Source organism: Anser cygnoides, chromosome 6 (genome assembly GCF_040182565.1).
Source record: "Anser cygnoides isolate HZ-2024a breed goose chromosome 6, Taihu_goose_T2T_genome, whole genome shotgun sequence".
Lineage (NCBI taxonomy): Eukaryota > Metazoa > Chordata > Aves > Anseriformes > Anatidae > Anser > Anser cygnoides.
In genome coordinates this window covers 32669387-32689189 of record NC_089878.1, presented here as the reverse complement: position 1 = coordinate 32689189, position 19803 = coordinate 32669387, and the positions used below count along the sequence as shown (strand labels likewise).

At 43.5% G+C, this 19803-nt stretch overlaps 1 long non-coding RNA gene across 1 annotated transcript in view; it reads left to right on the top strand.

Moving 5' to 3' along the window:
• LOC136791128 (uncharacterized) overlaps positions 1-3211 on the top strand; it is a 53793-nt gene extending 50582 nt beyond the window's left edge. The window contains exon 2 of the long non-coding RNA XR_010832474.1: positions 2685-3211. This is a non-coding gene — a long non-coding RNA (uncharacterized lncRNA). The remainder of the gene's footprint in view (positions 1-2684) is intronic.
• Positions 3212-19803: the final 16592 nt, after the last annotated feature.

The window sequence follows — 19803 nt, the reverse complement described above, 5'->3', positions numbered from 1 at the left end:
GGGGTCCGGGACCAGTGGGGAAAAGCAACAAGGCCCTTCGCTGCCTCCGAGTTACCTTGTATTATACCGGGATTAAAGTACATTTAGCTTCTCTATTAGCATACTTTAGCCCCATTTAGGCTTACTTGATGTTTCCGATGGCCTTTGATCAGCCTTGCATGGTGCTGGTCAGCTTCGGGACACAGCAGTCAAAAAGCGAGACTGTGAAATTATCCTGATGTTGAATCTCACAGGAGATATTTCTGGCTGTTTTCATTCACTCGTCCCCAATCTTCTAGTTTCTTTCTCTCTCTCTCTCCCTCGCTCGGGAAAATAATTTACACATTCTTTAAAGAGGGAGAGAGAGAGAAAGAGAGAGATATTAAAAGAAAAAGGTAGCTTAGTGACCGGAAATAATTAGCTCCCTGTTTGAAATCTGCTCTGGCTTGTGTGCCAGTGCTGAAGCATCTATGAAAAATACTATAATTTCTACAGTGTCTGGCTTTTTATTGCTTACATTTGCATATAAATTAAATCCATATTGTAGCTTTAAGGCAAGCTAGGCTTAGAACGCTGTACAGCTCAGGGTCCTATTGTTTTACATCTACTTTCTATACTGTGGTTAAATGAAAATGGAGGAGAAAGTAAGGGAGGGAGAAAGTCAGCTTTGTAGCATTTTTAATTGCTTCTCTGCCTATTATGACCAAATTAATATTTAAACTTTGTAGTGCTTTGAGAAATTGTTTACGAAATCCCCTTCCTGGTGTTCAGCGCTGCCTGCGCCTCCAGCAATATCTATATTGGAATCTTTTGTCAAAGACAACGAAAAATAATTGTAGATAAATTCCCTTTTCTTTGAAAATATTTTCCGGGGAACAAACGCTGTGAATCGAACCGTAAATCTCTCAAACGTGGCCACGATCCCTACTCCGGAGAGCCGCCCGGGCGGCCGCCAGCAGCCCTCCTCCTTCACCTGGCCGCATCTACACGCTCCGCTCAGCTCAGCCGCTCCTGCTCCCGGCGGCCCCAGTGCCGCTGGACCCCATGGGCTGCCGGCGCTAGCGCCTCGGGACGGAGCCTGGGAAGACAAGAGACATTTGCAAAGATGAGTAACGAGAAGCAAATGACGCCTTGAAGTCTCCCTTTAAAAATTCTTTAATGAGATGCAGCACGGTTGTGTTGCGTTTTTGTTGTTTTCTTTTTTCTTCATTCTTTTCTTGGGCTAATGCCTAGTATGTACCAACCACTGGGCCACATTTTTAGGAAACATCTAAATCAAAAGTCAGAAGATTACACGGGGACATAAGAAAATCTTGGGATGGCAGGAGGCCAGGAAGCCCGGCTAGGCCTGCCCTCTCCTCCAGCAAGCAGTTGTTCCCCACGACGGAGCGTTTCTCCCCCTCTCTCTCCATATGCTTCTTGCTCTATTTGAAATCTGGTCAGATTGGTTGCTTCTAGAGCAGCATCTGGTAGCTTATAATATATACCCTCTGGAAAAAAAAAAAAAAAAAGCGTATTACATTTGTATGGGGCAGGACCTCGCTGGAGCAGTGTCCCTCGTTCTCATATCTGACATTAGCTCTAATAACCGCAGCCCTGCTCCCTGTGATTCCCCCCAGAGCCCTGCACAGCTCCGCCAGGTCCCCTCTTAATCTTTTCTCTTTTCGAGGGCTACAGACCTAGTTTTGCTAACCATTTTGGAGCCTCCGATATTGAAGTCATTATGGGACTTTGTTGTACTATTTCCATTTCTGTAATATTCCTTCTGTAATTAGGTAATCAAGACTGTGCATCTTTCCCATGTGGCCTTTCCAGGTCGATTTTATTTATCAGCTTATTTATCCCTTATTACGCATTTTGGAAATACTGGTTGCAATACCATCAGCTGGGCAGATCGCTAGTCTTCACAGCTATCTGCTTTCTATCATAATTTCCTTTTTCCTCTTTCCCATCACCCATTCACTTGTTCTGTCTGAATTTTGCATCCGTTTGTATTAATAGAGGACATTACAAGTGCTTACATGTATGATGAGTTGTAAGCCTACGCAGTCTCTTACAGATGCCAATGGGAACATGGCTTGAGCTGACACGTAGGTGGAGATGTTGGTGGGACTGGCTTAATGAGAGTCCTTCTGGGCAGAGACAGCCCCTGGATGGGGCTCAGATGATGCCTCACCCAAAGTCCTGTCCTGGGCAATGTTATCAAATTGCTGCTCATGCGCTGGTGCACAGCTGGCTTCACATGCAGCAGGCCAGGCCATGCCAATCTACATCAGTGCTAGAAATACTCTTCCCAAGGCAGTGGATTATTGCCTGGACTGTGCTGCAGCAGTAAAAGTCTCACTTCTCATTCCCACCATATTAAAATTTCCTTAGAGATTTCCACCTGTAAGTTCAGAGCTTCTTTATCAGCTGTAAAACAACACTTTCTAAACCCTTCCCCTCATTACACTTTGTAGCAATACAGTTAATATAAAGGTCCTTTTATTTTTTTTTTACATATAGCAAACTTTTTCCTCTCATCATCTTTTTTTTTTTTTTCTTTCCCTATAGCCCCCGCCCAGCCACTGGTTGAGCCTGTCGTTTAGATCCCTCTGGGTCATGCTCAAGCTCTAACCTTAGTTTGATAGCAAATTTCCTCGTTATGTGTTTCCTTTCTGCTGCTCATGACCATTAATATATTAACCATCATGTCCTTGTTTCAGAGATGGTTGTGTGGTTCCTCATGGTGACATGGGGCACCTGGTACACAAGCTTCATGACATCCAGCCCAGAAAACACAAGCCTGGCTACCTGAAGGGAGAAGAAATGTCCCCAAATCCAGGTTTTCTGAACACTTCAGTCTGTCAGCACTACTGACCTGATTTGCAGAAAGGCTTTCTCTTTGCCTGCCTAGGCTGCCTACTACAGAGTTAATCCTCCACCCCTGTATTTTGTACTAATGGACCTTGTGGAACAGCAGGGCAGAATCATGAGGCTGTACAGATACTGTAACTAAAGACTCTTAAGCTAACTATTTTTCCATATCAACCTATTAGTTATTTGTTTATTCCTGGTCTTTTGCTTGATTCAATGCCCTTCCTATCAATGCAAAGCTGACTGTGAAAATAACATTTACTAAGTTTGTTGTTGTTGTTGTTGTTGTTTTGTGCATTGATGCTCTTTTTAAACTATATTATTTTGAACCTTTCTTTCCCTACCTCCAAACAGGGATAGTGAAGAAGAGAATAAAGAGTCTCAGAAGCATTGACCTAGGCTTCAATCACAACCAAGCAAAGCTTGCTTTGAGACTTGCAAAAGTTTGGTTCCTTATTTGCCATTATCTTTGCTCCTTTACAGTATCATGTTCCTGCTCACACTGAGCAAAATCAGGGCACAGGAGCCCCATATTCAGCAATGCAACCTGACTGAGGATCTGCTCAAAATTCCCCACCCTTGTGAAATTTTCAGCCTACACCTGTTGGCCCACGAGATTTAAACAACTCAGACAGACAGCTACATTTTGCAAGGGCAAAATAAATTGAGTCCAAACTCCACAGCATTTATATTCCCCTATGAGAGCCTTTCTTCAGTGTTTGTTAGTCCTTCAATTTTTAGCTTTGTGTTGCAAACCCCATCTTCTGGCAGTTTATCAGCTGTCTCCGGTATCGGTTTCAAAATAGATACTAAATACCACTCTTGCACCTTGTAGCGGCAGTGATTTTCAAACGCACTGAACAGCTTTTCTTCTCTTCAGCCGTCAAAGATTATACACCGAGAATAAATTACTCAGCTGGATGCGTTGTTTGTAGGCAAACCCAAGCAGTGACAGTATCGGTAGTCCCTGTGTTTAAAAGCATGTAAAACACCTTCTCTTTTCTCTGCTTTACATTGCAATCCTGGGAGCAGCAGCTCAGTGTCATCCTCCATGCAGGCAAGGTGGGGGCAAGGAGGCATTGTGGTTGTCCCATCCCGCACCCTGGCATGCGAGTGGAAATCCTGAAGGGTGGGGGGCTCAAATGGACATGGGAGCCCTGGCTGCACCAGGAACTAGTCCCCTTTGGTCCCTTCTGGCTCTTGGTGGCTGCTGGGTTTTGCACGCTCTGGTTTGGGTCTCTCTCCTGGGAGAAAACAATCCATGCAATTTTTAGTGATATCCTTTCACCCATCACCATAGCTTGGATTCCCTTTATTATTTTTTTCTTTAAACAAAATTCTTGTGCTTGCTGGGTATCAATAAATGTTTCCAGCCTCATCCAGATTTCTGGGGTTTCCCTTACTTCTTTTCTTTTCCATTTTTTTATTTCTCATTGCAACACTTAATTTCCAGTGTTGTCTGCTGCATCAGCTTATCATACCCTTCAAGGACAGCATCACATTTCCCTAGAAATGCTGAATTACTATATTCACAAACCTAGCATCAAACTAGAAACCAGTTTCTACAATGTATTTGGTAAGTGTATTCTGACCAGGCCAGAATATGTTTTATTGATTAACTTTCCTTTCCACAGCCCATGCTTCCTAAAATGCATTCATAGAAATGCTTACAAACAGTAAATTTGGCTTTAAAGTTGAAATCTATTCAGTCAAGAGTTGAAAGATCTTTGGGACAAAAGCAGCAATAGTTCATAAATTCTAGATCAGCTTCTGGAGGACTGACGATGATACCTGAGTCAACACAGCCTTGTCACAAAATATGTCAGAGATCCTTAGCCATCTAAACTACAGGCTTTAGGTCTGCAGGGGTTTCTCCATAGGGAGCAGAAAAAAATAGGTAGTGACAAAAGTAATTCACTATTTCCTCATCCTCATAGGATGAAGCACCTTTTTGAGACAACAGTTTCATTCCATTTGATAATGAAAGGTACTCAGGAGACAAGTTTAGGAATACCCCCAACTTTTAGCTAGCTACAGCAAACATCTTGCTATGGACGACTGACAAATAATCCATAATTCAAATACATTTGCAGAAACAATTTGTCTAACTATTTTGACAGAACAAATTTGAAGGGAAAAAAAAAATCTGCTTGCAGGCAAACTGCAAGTATGAAAGATGACTAAATTCCTTTAATTAAAAAATCAGTGTAAATAGTGCTGTTGTTGATTTTAACTATGTTTGTGAAGCGGAAATAGTTTAAATCAAACTTTACATATAATAAATAAAGGGACAGGCTTCTCACTGTGCATATGATGCCTTCATTATTGCTAACTATAATGTTGATTTATTAATCTTTGACTAATAAGGATTGAAGAATTTAATATATATATATTTTCCTAAAGTCAAGAAACAGATTTTTTTTTACTTCTCCTACTTTGTTTTATTTTCTGGATATTTCATGAGTCCTTTGGGTTCTCCTTATTCTGCCTGATACACAAAACCATCTTGCAGGGTAAACAAGGGAGACGTTGCATGCTCATTTGCTCTTGTCCTTTCATGTAATGGTTGTGATGCCATGTTATTTTATCACCTGCACCAGATCAGAAGCAGAAAAGACTGTCTGACTTGACGTGTTGCACTTTGCCAGGTAGATCAGGCACAGAGATAAGAAAACTCCTTTTCTTTAAAGAAAGTTTTCTACTTGTAGGTGCTGTCTAAATTTCTTGAGGACACAAACCCTTCCTCCAAGTTTGTCATGTCAGCACTGCTCAGTGATAATTGCAGCTTCTTGGAGAAGGGTCGGAACAGTTTATGGGAAAGAAATACAAACATCCACTGGTGGTTTGCCCTTTTCTGGTTGTTGCCCATGTACCTTAGCCTAAGTAGATAACTGCTGTTTCACTGCTGTCATGCAAATGCCTTAACTTGTCTCAGACCTAAAGCAAAGGGACCTGCTACAGGACTGTGGCTTCAGCATTCACCACCAGTTCTGGTTAATATGAATTTTGGAAAAGTAAGAAGAGAAATCCCTTGAAATAAAAATGGTCATGAAGAGAGAGTCCCAAGAGGTGTTTCAAAAATAGATGCTGCCATTTTTATTAGCAAAGTGCAGAAGCAAAGGGGCGGGGGTAATATAATTTTAGAAAAATCACTCAACTTGACAAATAGTGTTGAGAAATTTGCGAAGAGAGTCCTAAGCTTAAATTACAGGGCAGAGTTTAAGATATTTGGAAATCTTACATGGCAGAACAAATTCTCTTTCCCACACTAATGGCTGTCTCTGTCTGTCTGTCAGCTCAGAGTTCAATCACGTATTCACAATAAAGTATGGGTCAAGTGCTAGGATGTCTGTGTCTTATAGTCTTATTCCTGGCTGACAAGTGCTACATCTAAATCAGCGTATGGCATTAAGTTATAGCCTGAAAGGAGGCTGGGGTGGTAAGACCAATTCGGAGGACGAATGCTTCTTGTTCCCCCCAGCCCTCAACCTCGCGGAGGCCACCCTTGCTCAAAGACACCACTTCCAGCATCACTTATCTCATTTAATTCTGCAAAATGAAAGCTTAGCTCAATAATAATATTGTATTGGACTTGTTTGGGCAAGTGCCTATCTGGCCTCAGTCAAAAGATTACACACTAGTAATAGAAATTTATTCAGAGCAAAGATACCCTGGTATAATAAGACCATCTTGCTTCATGTAATTATAATTCATGCATCCAGAGACAGCTGTCCATCAGATATATTGTATTAGCTGGCTTTGATTTCTATAATGAGTTTTATTAGTATATTTATGAGGAAGAATAGCAGCATATAAAGAAGTTATGAATAAGTTATTGTGTGCAGAACCAACATTCGGGATCTTCTAAATCCTGCAGAGAAGCCGAAGTCTGAATGGCTACAGAGGCTGATACACTCCCTGCGTCCAAAAGATGATCCACGCAGACCAGTTTCATAACACAGTGTGTCAGCACAACCCATTGTTTTCTTTCACAGCCATGAAATCATTGGATTTATATAAACAAGAAATCTAAATGGGGTCTGAAAAACAAAAAAGTGAACAAGAAGGTCATGGTTTAACCTATCTTTGACATTAGATTGACGTGGCATAAAAGAATCTTTCTTCACATATACAAACTGGTACTCTTTGTCCTTATTTCCCACACGCAGGAGTATTTAGGCTATGCCAGATAAGATACACTGAATTTAGAGAGTTTTGAGAGAAGACGGTCGATTCTTCTGCGGAAAAAAAAATATATATATAGTGGAAAGTGATGGAAATGTGGGACTAAAGTAAAGTCAAAGCCATTGAAATAACTGGCTATGAAAAAAGTAATGACAAGCAGTGATGCTGTGAAATGATATGGAGCAAAGTAAAAAGGGCCAAACACTCGGGTATCAGCAACTCTGGATATATGTCCATTGGAGATAATTTTCTGTAAGCCCAGTACACAAATGTAAAAGTCAATACAAAGTCTATTAAGTAGTTAACAATAGTTAATGGTTTTGAAGCCTCACTTCTGGCAGCCAATTTTGAAAACATCATTCTGGCAGCCAATTTTGAAAACATTTGTCCGGGACAGCCTCAGGGCTATACCCACTGATACCTGCAATCCTGCCTGCTCCTCCTCAATGGTTTCAAAGAGCTGCCTTCTTCAAAGCTAAATCTTCCACATCGCTGTCCCCTGGGTCTTCAAGCCATGCCCAGACCACCCCTGTCAACCTGGCACACTGGGAGACTTCCAGCAGCTAAAGGTGGGTGCTGACAAATCTAAGGGAAAAATAACTCCTGTGCCAATATTTCCTGGGTAGGTGTCCTGCTGCCCAGTTGCACAATTGAGTTTTCTCATTAAAGCAGATTGATCAAATGCTTCAGATTACCTCAGCTACCAACCAAAAGACTGTAGTCTTTTCTTGCACTTCCACTGCGTAGCTGGGGAAGTCTGGACCACTCTCCACCACCTTGCAGTTCTTCTATCTGCACCACCAACAGCTGGCACAAGAACGTGTTTTAAGAGGTACGGCAGTGTATCACAGGCTCTTCACAAACCCTGCATGCTTATAAGAGTGATCCTCATACAAAATGTCTGTTTTAAGGGGACAAAAATGAATGAAGACAAGGTCTGATTAAGGGACAGGGTCTGCATGCAAAGCAGAAGGATGCAGCATACTTGCCATGCACAAATGACGAGAGCAGCTGGCTACTGCAAAAGCCAAGAACCTCTCTCTTGCACACTAGGTAGTCCTGTTTAAGCACGAAAAGACACCAGGTAAAAGTCCTCAATTGAGGTGCAAAGCTGGCCAGCTTCTGGGACTGGCAAACCCATGGAGCACCTCTAACACCTGGGTCTGTGTATCCAACATCATGCTTTGCTGGCACGAGCTGATAGTGTTCCTTGTGGCAAGAGCTGTGGGGCTGACATTGAGATCTCACAACTGACTTCTGCTCTGCTGGCTAGAAATGCTGCACTGGCAGAAGAAGAAGCCTTGTTCTGTCAGCAAAGAAGCTCTTCAGCACAGAAGAGCAGCCTGGTTTCACCTCTCAGGTTCACCTATTGCCTCGCTGCCAGGTTAACCTGTCAGTGTCAGCAAGAAACCAAGACAAATATGATCCAATTATTTTGCTACGGTCTTCTCAAAAGTCTTCCTTAAAGCTGAAAATTTTCAAGGAGGTGAGAAAAGGTGATCAGGAAGACTTCAGCAGCTGCTTCTTTGAAAGAAGGGAAATCCCTGACAAGCAGTGAGTCCTCCATGACCCCTTGCACAGGGCTTGGATGAGGCATAGCCCCAGTGTCCCAATATCACAGCAAGACCTGTGGTCTGCAGTAGTAGCAGGGATTGTATTCAACCCTCAAGAACTTATTCCACCTCCAGAAAGAAAGTAAAAATCAGCGTGGCTCTGAACAATCTTACCAGGCCAGTAATTGGAAAAATCCCCACAGTAAGAAACACTCATCTGTCATGGCATGTGAAGAGCCCTGATTAGCCAGGTTGTTTACTGCTCACCGCCGTCCAGCTAGTCACAGCTTCGCTGACACCACGGTGAAGGACACGGCAGCCGTGTCTGGCCTCGTTCCTAAGCACCACGTATTGTTTCCAGAGCCCTTTGTGCGACCATCACTCCAATTAGGAGCTGGAGTGCCTCCACAAATGCTCTGTCCTCCCACTTTGTCAAGCAGAGACGGTCTGAATACCGCAGAAACCTTTGAGAAGGGGAAAATCACAGAAGAGGGCATTTAGGGATCATAATGGCAATGAGTGGCAAGAGCAGATGATTACAGAACTTCATAAATTTTAATCAAAATATCAAAAGAGTGGACTGTCAATGCAAAGATATCCTTCTCCTAATGGGAGGACAAACTAAAGCAGCAGCTTTTTAACATCCTTTGATGCCCTTAGGACAGCAGGGCCCCCGGAGCTGACTGTTGCATCCCACAATAGTTCGTTAGTATTGAGATTCCTAATTCCCTTTATTGGATCTGAGTTTTGGCTTCGAAGATCTGACCCCTGAAGAGACAGAGATTTCAGAGTGCTTTTTGCTACACACTTCCTCACTTCGGGCATTTAACACCTCACATTTAGACACAACACAGCACGTGCCTTTGCCACAGTGAAGCAAAAGGAATAACCATGTTAGCTTCAGCAAAATGTTATTGGCATCACCCAGGCAAAGACCTCTACACCCAAAACTTCTTTCACATTGCTTTTCTCCTGTAACTAAGGGGAAAGTATGTCTATATTAGAGCTAAAAAATAAAGGTAGGAGGATGGAGGCTAGGGCTTCTGCTTCTGACCATGTATTTTATTCTAAAAGGAATTTTGTGACTTATTCTCTTGTAATCAAGACTCATGAAGAGAAAAACATTTCCCACAAGTGGATCTGAAGGGAACATCCACTAAGTTGGAAAAGATAAGTAGGTCCACTGTTTTGTGTACTAGAATTTAAGAGAGGGAGAGAGATTAATGCATTATCTACAGAGAGCTGTCAGGTACCCTATCTAGAAACAACCATCAATAAGAGGCCACCAGCCCAACCACTCAGGCCTTGCACATTATTTGCTTTTGCCTCACATTGCTCACTCCGCTCTCCCATAATAATTCCCACAAATAAATAAATAAATAAATAATCCTGATGTCAGAAAAGCTGAAGGAGGAATTAATGTCTTCCTAATGTCTTCCTCATTGTTTTCTTTTTTTTTCTTTTTTTTTCCTATACAAGCTCTCAGACCCATCAGACAATGAGAGTCCCTTAAATCCAGAACAAAGCAATGCAACTGAAAGAGATGATGGGAAAGGGAAGAGTTAACCAGTTTTATAATTGTTTCCAGAGAGCAATTATTCAGTCCCTAAAAATGCTGGTAGAAGAACAAAATGGAAAATGAACATGGTCCCAGCAGACAAATGATTAATATTTAGGAAAGGACTATAGCAGGTCTGGATCCAAAAGGAGAAGGAGGAAAAGAGCATTTTAACAAGATTGGTACTCAGGCTATACAAGCTCATCAGATATGAGTTTTCCTATCTTATCAAAAGTGAAGGACATTTCCCTGCTCTAAGCCCACTTGTTTTGAGACGGGGCTTTTATGTGTGCACCCACTTGACCAGAGCCTCTGTCTGGGAAGAGGTATGCCCCCAGCATCGCCAGCCCTGCCAGCCGCGTGCTACCTGGGCAGAAACACAACCAGGAACAAGAGCCACTGGGCAAGTCACTGAGAATAAAGCATTCAGCTGATTAATACCACCAGGGAATTTTTAGGGAGAATGTTGTTTTCTTGAATTTCCCTTTCCCTCCACAGCTTTCCTGGGAGCTCTCTCCGCACGTAATCCCCGCTCCCCAGCCGACTGGGGTGCAGCTCCCTGCACGGGGCTAATATTGGCAGGGTGACATTTCAGCTCTTTGCAGTGGACAAGAGCAGGTGCAGAGCACAGCCCGCAGCAGCAGCACTGCCCAAGCCTGCACAGAGGATGAGGATGTGCTGGGACAGGATCCGGCCACGCTTCTGCCTGCCCTTGGCCGGGCCGGAGAGCTCCTGCGTGCACCGTTTGCATCAGCTTCCCCGTTTAATAAAGTTGTGGCCTCTTGGCTTTCAGCGCCACACTTTCCAGTTTTATTTCCCAAGGGTTCATAACAACAGTAACACACAGTAGTTATAATGTGTCATAAAATAAATATTAGCAAAAAGCACACGCAGACCTCCGCTGGTTTGGAGTTTGCCTGGCAATACAGTTCCTCCGATGCGTGCCTCCGAAAGCAAAAGTTGTCTGGCGATGGAGAAGGCTTGTTTGTTTGGCCGTGCTTTGTTTTTCCCTCACTTGGCTGGGCTTGCACCAGTGTCACAGCTAATAAAGGTAAGGGCTCGCCTAGCACTGCCTTTCCCATTGCCCTAATCACATTGCTCCTGAAATTAAGCCTGTCAGCGCGTTGGCTGTAAGCTGGTATTGCGAGAGCTTAATAACTCCTCTGTGAACAAAACAAAATTGCTTCTGGACTTAAACCTGGTGTGCAAGACTTCTGCCTATAGGGCCAAATGGTATCCGTTGCAGGAAATGTAAAAAATGTGGCCCAAATAGCTAAATACATGAACCAGTGTGTACACAGAAGCACAAAGTGTGCATACACACACACACACCTGCATGGATGTGCACACATGAGTAGGGGACCTCACGTAAGGTGTTTTGCATTCCCACCCACAGTGTCTGCAAAGGGGGTGAAAAAATTCATCAGAGCCTCTGACTCTCTCCCACCAACCAATTTCCACATTATTTTTAGGTTAATCTCAGTTTCTACTTCTTTTTATGGTGTTTTTCCTTTTTCTCTAGAATAATAAATTTTATACTTACCCATTACAAATTACATTGCCCCAAAGCTGAGACAGATGAAGTAAAACCCCGTCCTAGAATAGCAGCAGTTGCTTTATGTACCAAAATGTCCCGTCTTTGAAGCTGAGTCTTCATCATGTCATGCAGCAAAGCCCCAGGGCAGAGCCTTGCTCTGCCACAGACTTCTTGTCCGACTTTGTGCAAATCATTTAGCTCTCTGCTCCTCAGCTCGGCCGCTATAAAATGGGAACAATTAAATCGCTCTACTTCATCAAACAGCAGTAATGATAAATACACTATGAAATGCTCTAAAATGTCTGCGAGAGAGATTATCTGCTGGACAAATAGATACAGACCCAGAAAGGGGAGCCCTGTTACCACTTTAAATTCATGGCATTTTTAAGACCAGAAGTGCCAGTTTTAAAGTTTATTTGCTTTAAAAGGACACTGATCAAACAGATCATTCTGTTAAAAACACTATATTTTTTTTCAATTAAAAATTAGCACGGGCTTTTATGTGTGGTATGACATACAGCTTTGCCATCACAGTACGGGGTGGCCATGCTGGAGCTGATGGGGTTTGCGTGGTGGATCTGAATGGTGCCAGTGGAGCAGTTTTGCTCCATCAGGTCAAAATTCTCCTTCCCTAAGACCTGCAATGATAACTCAGATGATGAGTGCCATGAAGCCTGGGGCACAGACCTGGAAGTTGCTGCTGTCACTAGATGGCTGGTGCACAAGGAGATGTCCTCTCCAACTACCACAGCCATGGGAGTGAAGCTGCAGCTGCAGGAGAGCTCAGGGAACAGCTTCTGTCCCAGGCAGAGGGTTTTCTGCAGGAAGGACAGGTGAAGTTGGATGATGCCACAGCCGATAACATGGACAAAGGGAAGAAAAATGGCAAGTGATGGATTAAAGAGAAATTAAATATAGCATCGACACATGGTGTAGTTATGTTGATGGGAGTGACCAACGGGAAGGGACAAATTGTCCTAGTCATAAGCAGAAGATGACTCAGGTTTCTGCTAGTAAAGCCTTCACCTTCTCACTTCCCCTTCACTTTGCCCCCTTTCTTATGAGCTCCCTACCAAAACTGTGAGTCTGGGGAAAACTCACTGCATGAATCTCTTCCCATCTCTCCATGCAAACCTTGAGGAACAAACAACAACATTGGGGCCAACCAAAAAGTCTTCCCACAAGGCTTTATTTTGGCCGGGGATGAACAAAACCAAAGCAGTGAGGTCAGATGGTGTCCATGGGCAGGTGTTTGCTTGGAGAAGCTGGGGGTGCCAGGGCAGGTTCTCCCGGGTGCAGGCTCCTACCAGTCCCCCACCATCAATCTTAGAGCAGCATGCCGTCATGGACACACAGCAGCTGTTGCAGTAAGCTCATCGGATAACACGCACATATATTAAAGTACCTTTAGCACACTTACTAAAACATATATTTAGCTAGGGAAAATAATCTCGCCCTGCCTATAAAAGTCAAAGTTTGCCTTTATAAATAACTCCAGGAACCCTGCACGCATCGGCGGAAATGGCGACGGCGTGCATGCTCAGTCTCCTTCCCTGAAAAGCTCTCTGAATAAAATATAAACATGCTGGAATATAAAGAACAGTTTGGTGAAGATAATGAAATCTAGTGAAGCCAGTAATTTACCCTGTAAATCATATAGCTACTTCTTCCTTACAGTTGCCTGCCCTGATTTACGCCATGAACCTTATTTCCGAGCTTCTCCCCGCTTTATTGCAAGCGTGGGAGCACAGACTACAGGCTTCTGCATGTCTCTGTGGCTGGCAAAGCCATTCATTTTTACCTTGAAACGTCCCACTATAGCTATGCCCCGTTAGCTTGACACACTTGTTCTTTTTTCCAGAGTCTTCTCTCAGGTCTGAGAAAGGAGGGAAAGGAAGGCAACCAAAAATGCCCATTTTGCACCCATTCTTGTTGCGGTTGCTGGGAATGGGAGTGGTCACAGGGCTGTGCTGATGCTGGCCAGGGGAGCCCCTGTGCTGCCTGGGCACCCCACAGCACCCCACGGCACCACACAGCACCCCCAGTCTCCCCATGCACTCCCCAGCCTCACACAGCCACCTCAGGGAGCCCTTTCCCCTTTCATCGCTGGCACCAGAGGTCTTGCCATCAGCATGTAAAATTTTCCAACTCAGGCTCTCACATATTGCACGGAATATCTTCGGAAGGGGCTGGAAATAATTGGGTGATATTGCCTCAATAACGCCGCTGCCTGCGCTGGGGCGCGCGGAGACGTGAAGTCTCACCGAGCCTCCGGGGCCAGCGGCGAGCCCTGCACGGCGCTGAGCTGCTGCACGGGGCTCAGCCCCATCCTCATTGCTTATTCACGCCTCTCCTTTAAGTCTAACCACACCAGGGTGAGGATATATCTGTGAATTCAAGTGGATTTGCCTGGCAGGGTGTGCGTGTACATTAGGCAGGCATAGGATGTGTGCGCAGCGCTCTGCCCATGCCCGCGCAGGGGTAGGGACTGCAGGGGAAAAACTGGATCTCGAGGAGGCTTTCTGATGTGTGCTCCTTCAGTATTAAGATCTCTTCAGGCTTTGTATGCCTGGTAATATTGCTCTCATTTTGGATTTTCCTAATAATTTTAAGAGAAATTTTTTTGTGACAACTGCTGTTGATTTAAAACTAATGTTTAGCCAGTAATGGGTAATTGTATTAGACTAAAAAAAAGCTGCTGTAAAGTCGACCCTGGTCTGATTTTTAATTTACTGCATCATCAGCTACTTTTATGATACTATTTTATCTGCTGAAATAAAACTATTGCTCTATGAATACCTCTAACACTCAAGAAAGATTGTTTTTAGCCTTTCTGTTCTTGGGGCTGGGGAGTTGTTAATTAGCATATGAATTATTCCTGCAAATACATTTATTTATATTTGCTTTAATTGTCACAATACTCAAATAAGTCATGTGTTATAGTTCACTACAGACTCACTTTTAACCCTGTAAGGGGGCAAAGGGACAATGCCCATCACTGCTTTGCACCGGCAGCAAATTCTTAAAATGCATTCTGTGTTTCCATGGAAAAACAACACCAAACAACACAGAAACAATGCCAAACAATGCTAAATCACCTTCCCTCCATTTTTTCCCGTGAGGACCTGCATCTTGCTCGGCCAGGATGGCCACATTCACTGCTACATGCTGTGTAACTCCTGCAAGGCTGCCACAGCCAGCGGGGCTGCCCCAGCGAGCAGCCTGCTCTGCAACCCAGCAGCACGGGGGCCTGATCCTGCTCACCCTCCCAGAGCTATGCTCCTGATGCTATGTGGCTGGGGCACAGCCGTGGGTTTTGCCTCCTCCAAAATGAACAATTCAGACTCCAAGAGCCAGTACCAAACCCAGCAGTGCCAACAAAAAGGCTCCCACTGAGCACAGGCGGCACCCAGAGCGCCTACCCAGGGGTGATCCCACACAGACAGGAGGCCTGAAAGCTACTTTCAGATAACTCGGAACAAGCACTGTTGTTACAAATGGGCTTTTTCTTGCTTATTAGCTTCCTCCAGAAATAGCAGGAATGGAGGTCAGGCAAAGCAGCTCTCTGCCTCTGCTTAAAGCCAGCTCCACAGACCTCCCTGCGACAGCACAGCATCCGAAATGGTGTGCCTGTCGTTTCAGCTGAAAAAGGGAACTTCATCAGAAAAGAAAAAAAAAAAAAATCTGTCACAACATATAATCTGCCAAAAAATACCTACTTTAAAAAGAAAAAAAAAAAAAAAAAAAAAGGAATTGTTTATTCACTACTCCTTTTAATAAACAGCCAGCTCTAGTAAAGATTACCTGTGGGATAAATGGATGTGGTGGGAGGAAAAAAAGGCTCAGGGTGTGACCAAAAATGTGTATCTGTGGCAAGTGAGTTGCTGTTTTTTCACATTCCCAATACATTTCTCTTGCAGCTTTAGGTTTATTTACCCCGGTAAATACTTCATTACCTGCCTGTGCCAAAAGTGGAAGAAGGCTGATGTCAAATCCACTATAAGACGATCAGGTAATGGTTACAAGACATAGTAAGGTAAAACAAATAATTCTTAATGCTGTGCAACCACCTATTATTTCATCCAAACAATGTCTGTTTTTGTTATCTCCTTATGGTCGAATGCCTATTCCCTGGAAAGAAAGCAGAAGTCTCTTTTTACCTCAGTAATTAGCTTGTTCGAAAGCTCCCACAAATTCTTCCTATCATAAATTTTGCATTGCTCTATGCACAATAATGCACATAAAATTAAATAAACAATTTAATTAATTTAATTAAAATTAAATATTAAACATATTGTGTATAAGAAGCCCGTGTCTTTGATTTAATTGGGCAGGAGTACCCAAAGCAGTTTGGGTAACAGTGAAAAATAATTAAAAACAACAAGTACGGTAGCCTCTGGGTACGAAGAGTAGTTGGGAGCTTTCTCCTGAGAAAGGTTTATTTAATTAAAACTAAACTAATCTTTGGAAAACACTTGATAAGCATTTCATAATACAAATCATAATCCAAAAATGAAGCTTATACTTCGTCTACGTGATACAGGAAAATAATATTAAATAATTCAATTCTGCCATGAGCCACTTTCCGAGCACGCACGGAATAATTCAGCAGACAGCATGTTCACCACCTTCACATTTTCTGTAACATTTAGTTCATCTAGATACATATTAGTAAATTATATGAAGGCATAATGGATCCATAAGAGATAAGGCTGGGAATTAACGCTTTCTTTAGACTGGTTAATGCTTCTTAGAGATGTAGCACAGACGAGGGAAGCAGAGGTAACTTATCTGCCAGGCAAGCTGTGCCTGTGCTGGCAGGTGAGCTGTCTGGCTGCGCGTGTGCTTCAGCGTCGGGACCGCGCTGAATTTCCAACCTATTCTTCAACACCTTTCATTCAGAGTAGAGAATATTATTTCCAGCATCTCCTAGCACTGTAGGTGGAATAGATTATTTATAGGGTGGTGTCTCTATCAATACTTCATGCTGCCGAACGCTTGTTTTTCTGATACCTTACAGAGATTGTTTCAGCTCCCTCAAAGGCTTGGACCCCTCCCAAGGTGGCAAGCCATCCGCCTGGACATCAGACAGCCTGCCCTGCACAACCGCCTGCAAGTTGACAGGCTTTATAGGTCATTTCAAAAACAAATGCTTCGTTTTAACACCTCGACTGCAGCAGCCTCTCCAACACACTGCTGATGCCAACCGGTTTTTTGAGAAATGAATGGATGTAAAGAGAGCCTAATTGGCACTTTCAGACAAGAACTGAATATCACTCGGGTCTCTGCAGAGTGGCTTTGAAGTGACCAGACAATTTAAGTGACCTCTGGATGTAACTTCAAACGCTGCAGCAGAGCCTGGTTCCTCTCCCGCTGAAGGGGCTCCAGCTCTGGCAAGCTTCCAAGGATGGCAGCAAGGGCGGGGATGGACCCTTCCAAAACCAGCTCCAGTGAAAGATCCAGGTTTCTTTTTCGTGGGAGCATTTTTTGACACTTTCCCGGGAAGATCCTGTTAGCTGACTTGGTGTTACTTTGGTTCATCTCCTGCCCGCAGCCTTTTAGCAGAGGGCCCGGTGGTTCAGCAGAGATTTGTGTCTAGCAGAGGTACAAAGGGGCCCTTTACAGGGTGTGGGAATTTCCCGCATGTTGATTAACCTCATACTGTAAAAGACCGTAGGCCAAATCCTTCAGTCCTCACGCAGACAAAAGTCCACATTGACTTACCCCAAATCTCCCTGCAAACGCTCATTAAAGTCAATGGCATCTTGCCTCGGTGAGGGCTGGGGATTTGGCCCCGTGGTTGTCGTTGCGATTGGGCAGCGCCAGGAGAAGAGGATTACCGCGACACTGAGCCCACGGCGGGGTCTGCCACTGGCTTCCCTCCAGCCCCAAAACGCCACAGTAGGACCAGTGCTGTGCAGCATCACCCCATGGGTGCCCACCCTTGTCCCCATGCACAGCCACGTGGGTGCCACCCAGAGATGGGGCAGCGAGCAGGCAGAGCATCATCCACCAGGCACCTGTCCCCCCATGGAAAACAACCCAGCCGATGGCCCCTCTGGGAGGAGAAAACACCTAATTCAGAGCCACCTTAGAGGAGGGATGGCCATCCAGAAAATAATAGAAATATAACAACAACAACAACAAAGTGGGCTGGTTTTTATTTGTTTGTTTTAGCCGTATCATAGCTCAGACCTTCCTTGCCATTGTGGTTCAATATTTACTGATCGAAAATATAGACTAGCTGCGAGCCACGGCGTTTGCCAGAAAGAGCGATTATCATCAGAAAGAAATGGGCATTAAAAGAATAGCTCTTCCATTTCCAGAATATAAAACAGACATTCAGAAGAACAAACAGAGCAGAGAAGAAATGATGGTCATTTGCAAGTAAAATATCACTAAACAATATAGCATTGGATTAACTGTTTCATGTATTTATTGTGAACGAATATATAGAACTTTACATGAGAAACTATCGGTACAAGCAAGAAACAATGCAGCCTTTTAAACAGCTGGCTTTTAACTTTAATGCTTCTGCACATACAGTACAAGCCCTTGCTCCCACCAAAGCCTATGCCACAGCTCCCATTGAGTTCAATGCGGTCAGGATCAGGCCCCAAGTTTTAAAACTTTTATTCCTCAATGTCCCTTTCGATAACATTGCAAACCCCCGGTCTTAACAACCTCAATGTGCTTCGGACGTGTTTATGGCCAAAAACGTGCAATATGGCAAAGAGACACCAAAAGGTGCAGTTCGGGGGCCGATCCTGAAAACTGTGGAGAGACTTCTCCTCCTACAGACATTTTAAAAGAAAAGGAGGGGAAGAGTAAAGAAAAAGCAGGCACATATTGAGTCCAGTCCTGCATTCGTGTGAAGCAAACCATTGAGCAGCACAGCAGCGAGGGCTGACTGGACCGGACAAAACCTGACTCAATTTATTGTCTTTTGTTGTGGTGTGCCAGGAATGCAGGAGCTCGAGTTATTCTGAATTTGGGCTGACTCTGCTGATGGCTTTGTACTCCAAGGACTTGTGGATTTCTGAAAATTGGTGCAGCTCTGATCTCTGGCTTTACAGATTTTCTCTCCCTTCAAGGGCTGTCTGAAATGTTCACATAATAATTTCGGTTACTCTGTGGCATTTAATAAATTTTGTGAATTTGTGATCAGTTTGCTACTTTTGTGTAGGCTCAAATTGGATGAGTCTGATATTCTCCCTCCCAAAATACAGCTCCAGAGAGGGATTTGTGACAAATTTGATATGCAGATCTGTTCTAGTACTTGTCTTGGTTTACCCAGAAATTATTCTAAAATATTTGCCATTCATTGCATGCTTTAACACTGACACCAATTAGTACAAAGTTAACTCTGTTATTTAACTGAATATTAAAGAGTTATTGGGTCAAACAGCCACTGAGGTTCATACACTATTTATTTATTTATTTGTTTGACCAGAAATTTAACACACAAGCATTTTCCTGGATCTTATTTTAAATGACAGAGTCTTTGCAGAAACCGGAATATAAAAAGAACAGCAACGGTAGGGTTGGTCACTGCTTTCCCGGCAAACACAGTAACTGCTCATTGAGATAATTAAAGCACCAGCATTAGAGATGCATAAGATAAGGACAGAGAAGTGTAGGGCTGGATTCGTGCAACCTTTATGCTGCTTGTTGCACAGGGTTGGGTCAGATGACTCAAGGAGTTGCCTGCAAGTCCATCTTCTGTGATTCTGTGCACAGGGAATAGCCGTATTTATTTTTAGTTCTTGAACTCTCCTTGCAAGCTCACTCTGTCCAAATTAAATAAATGCCTAAGCATCTTTTGAAACACTTGGAAGCAGATTCTGAAGCCCTGATTTACTTTCAGATTCGCACAGGAAAAATTCCTACAAAATTCAAGAACGGTTTTGCCAGACACACAAAGACGTTAAGCTTGATTCTCAGAAATCCTAATGGTGTAAGAGTGGCTTTGCTAAAGCAGGAAGAACCTAATAAGGAGTCCTTAAAAAAATAAAATAAAATAAAATAAATAATAATAATTAAAAAAAAAACAGGATTTGTCCCTTAATACGTAGCAACAACACTAATGATGTCGTTCATGTTCAGTCACATACACGTTTTCATAAATCATTTTT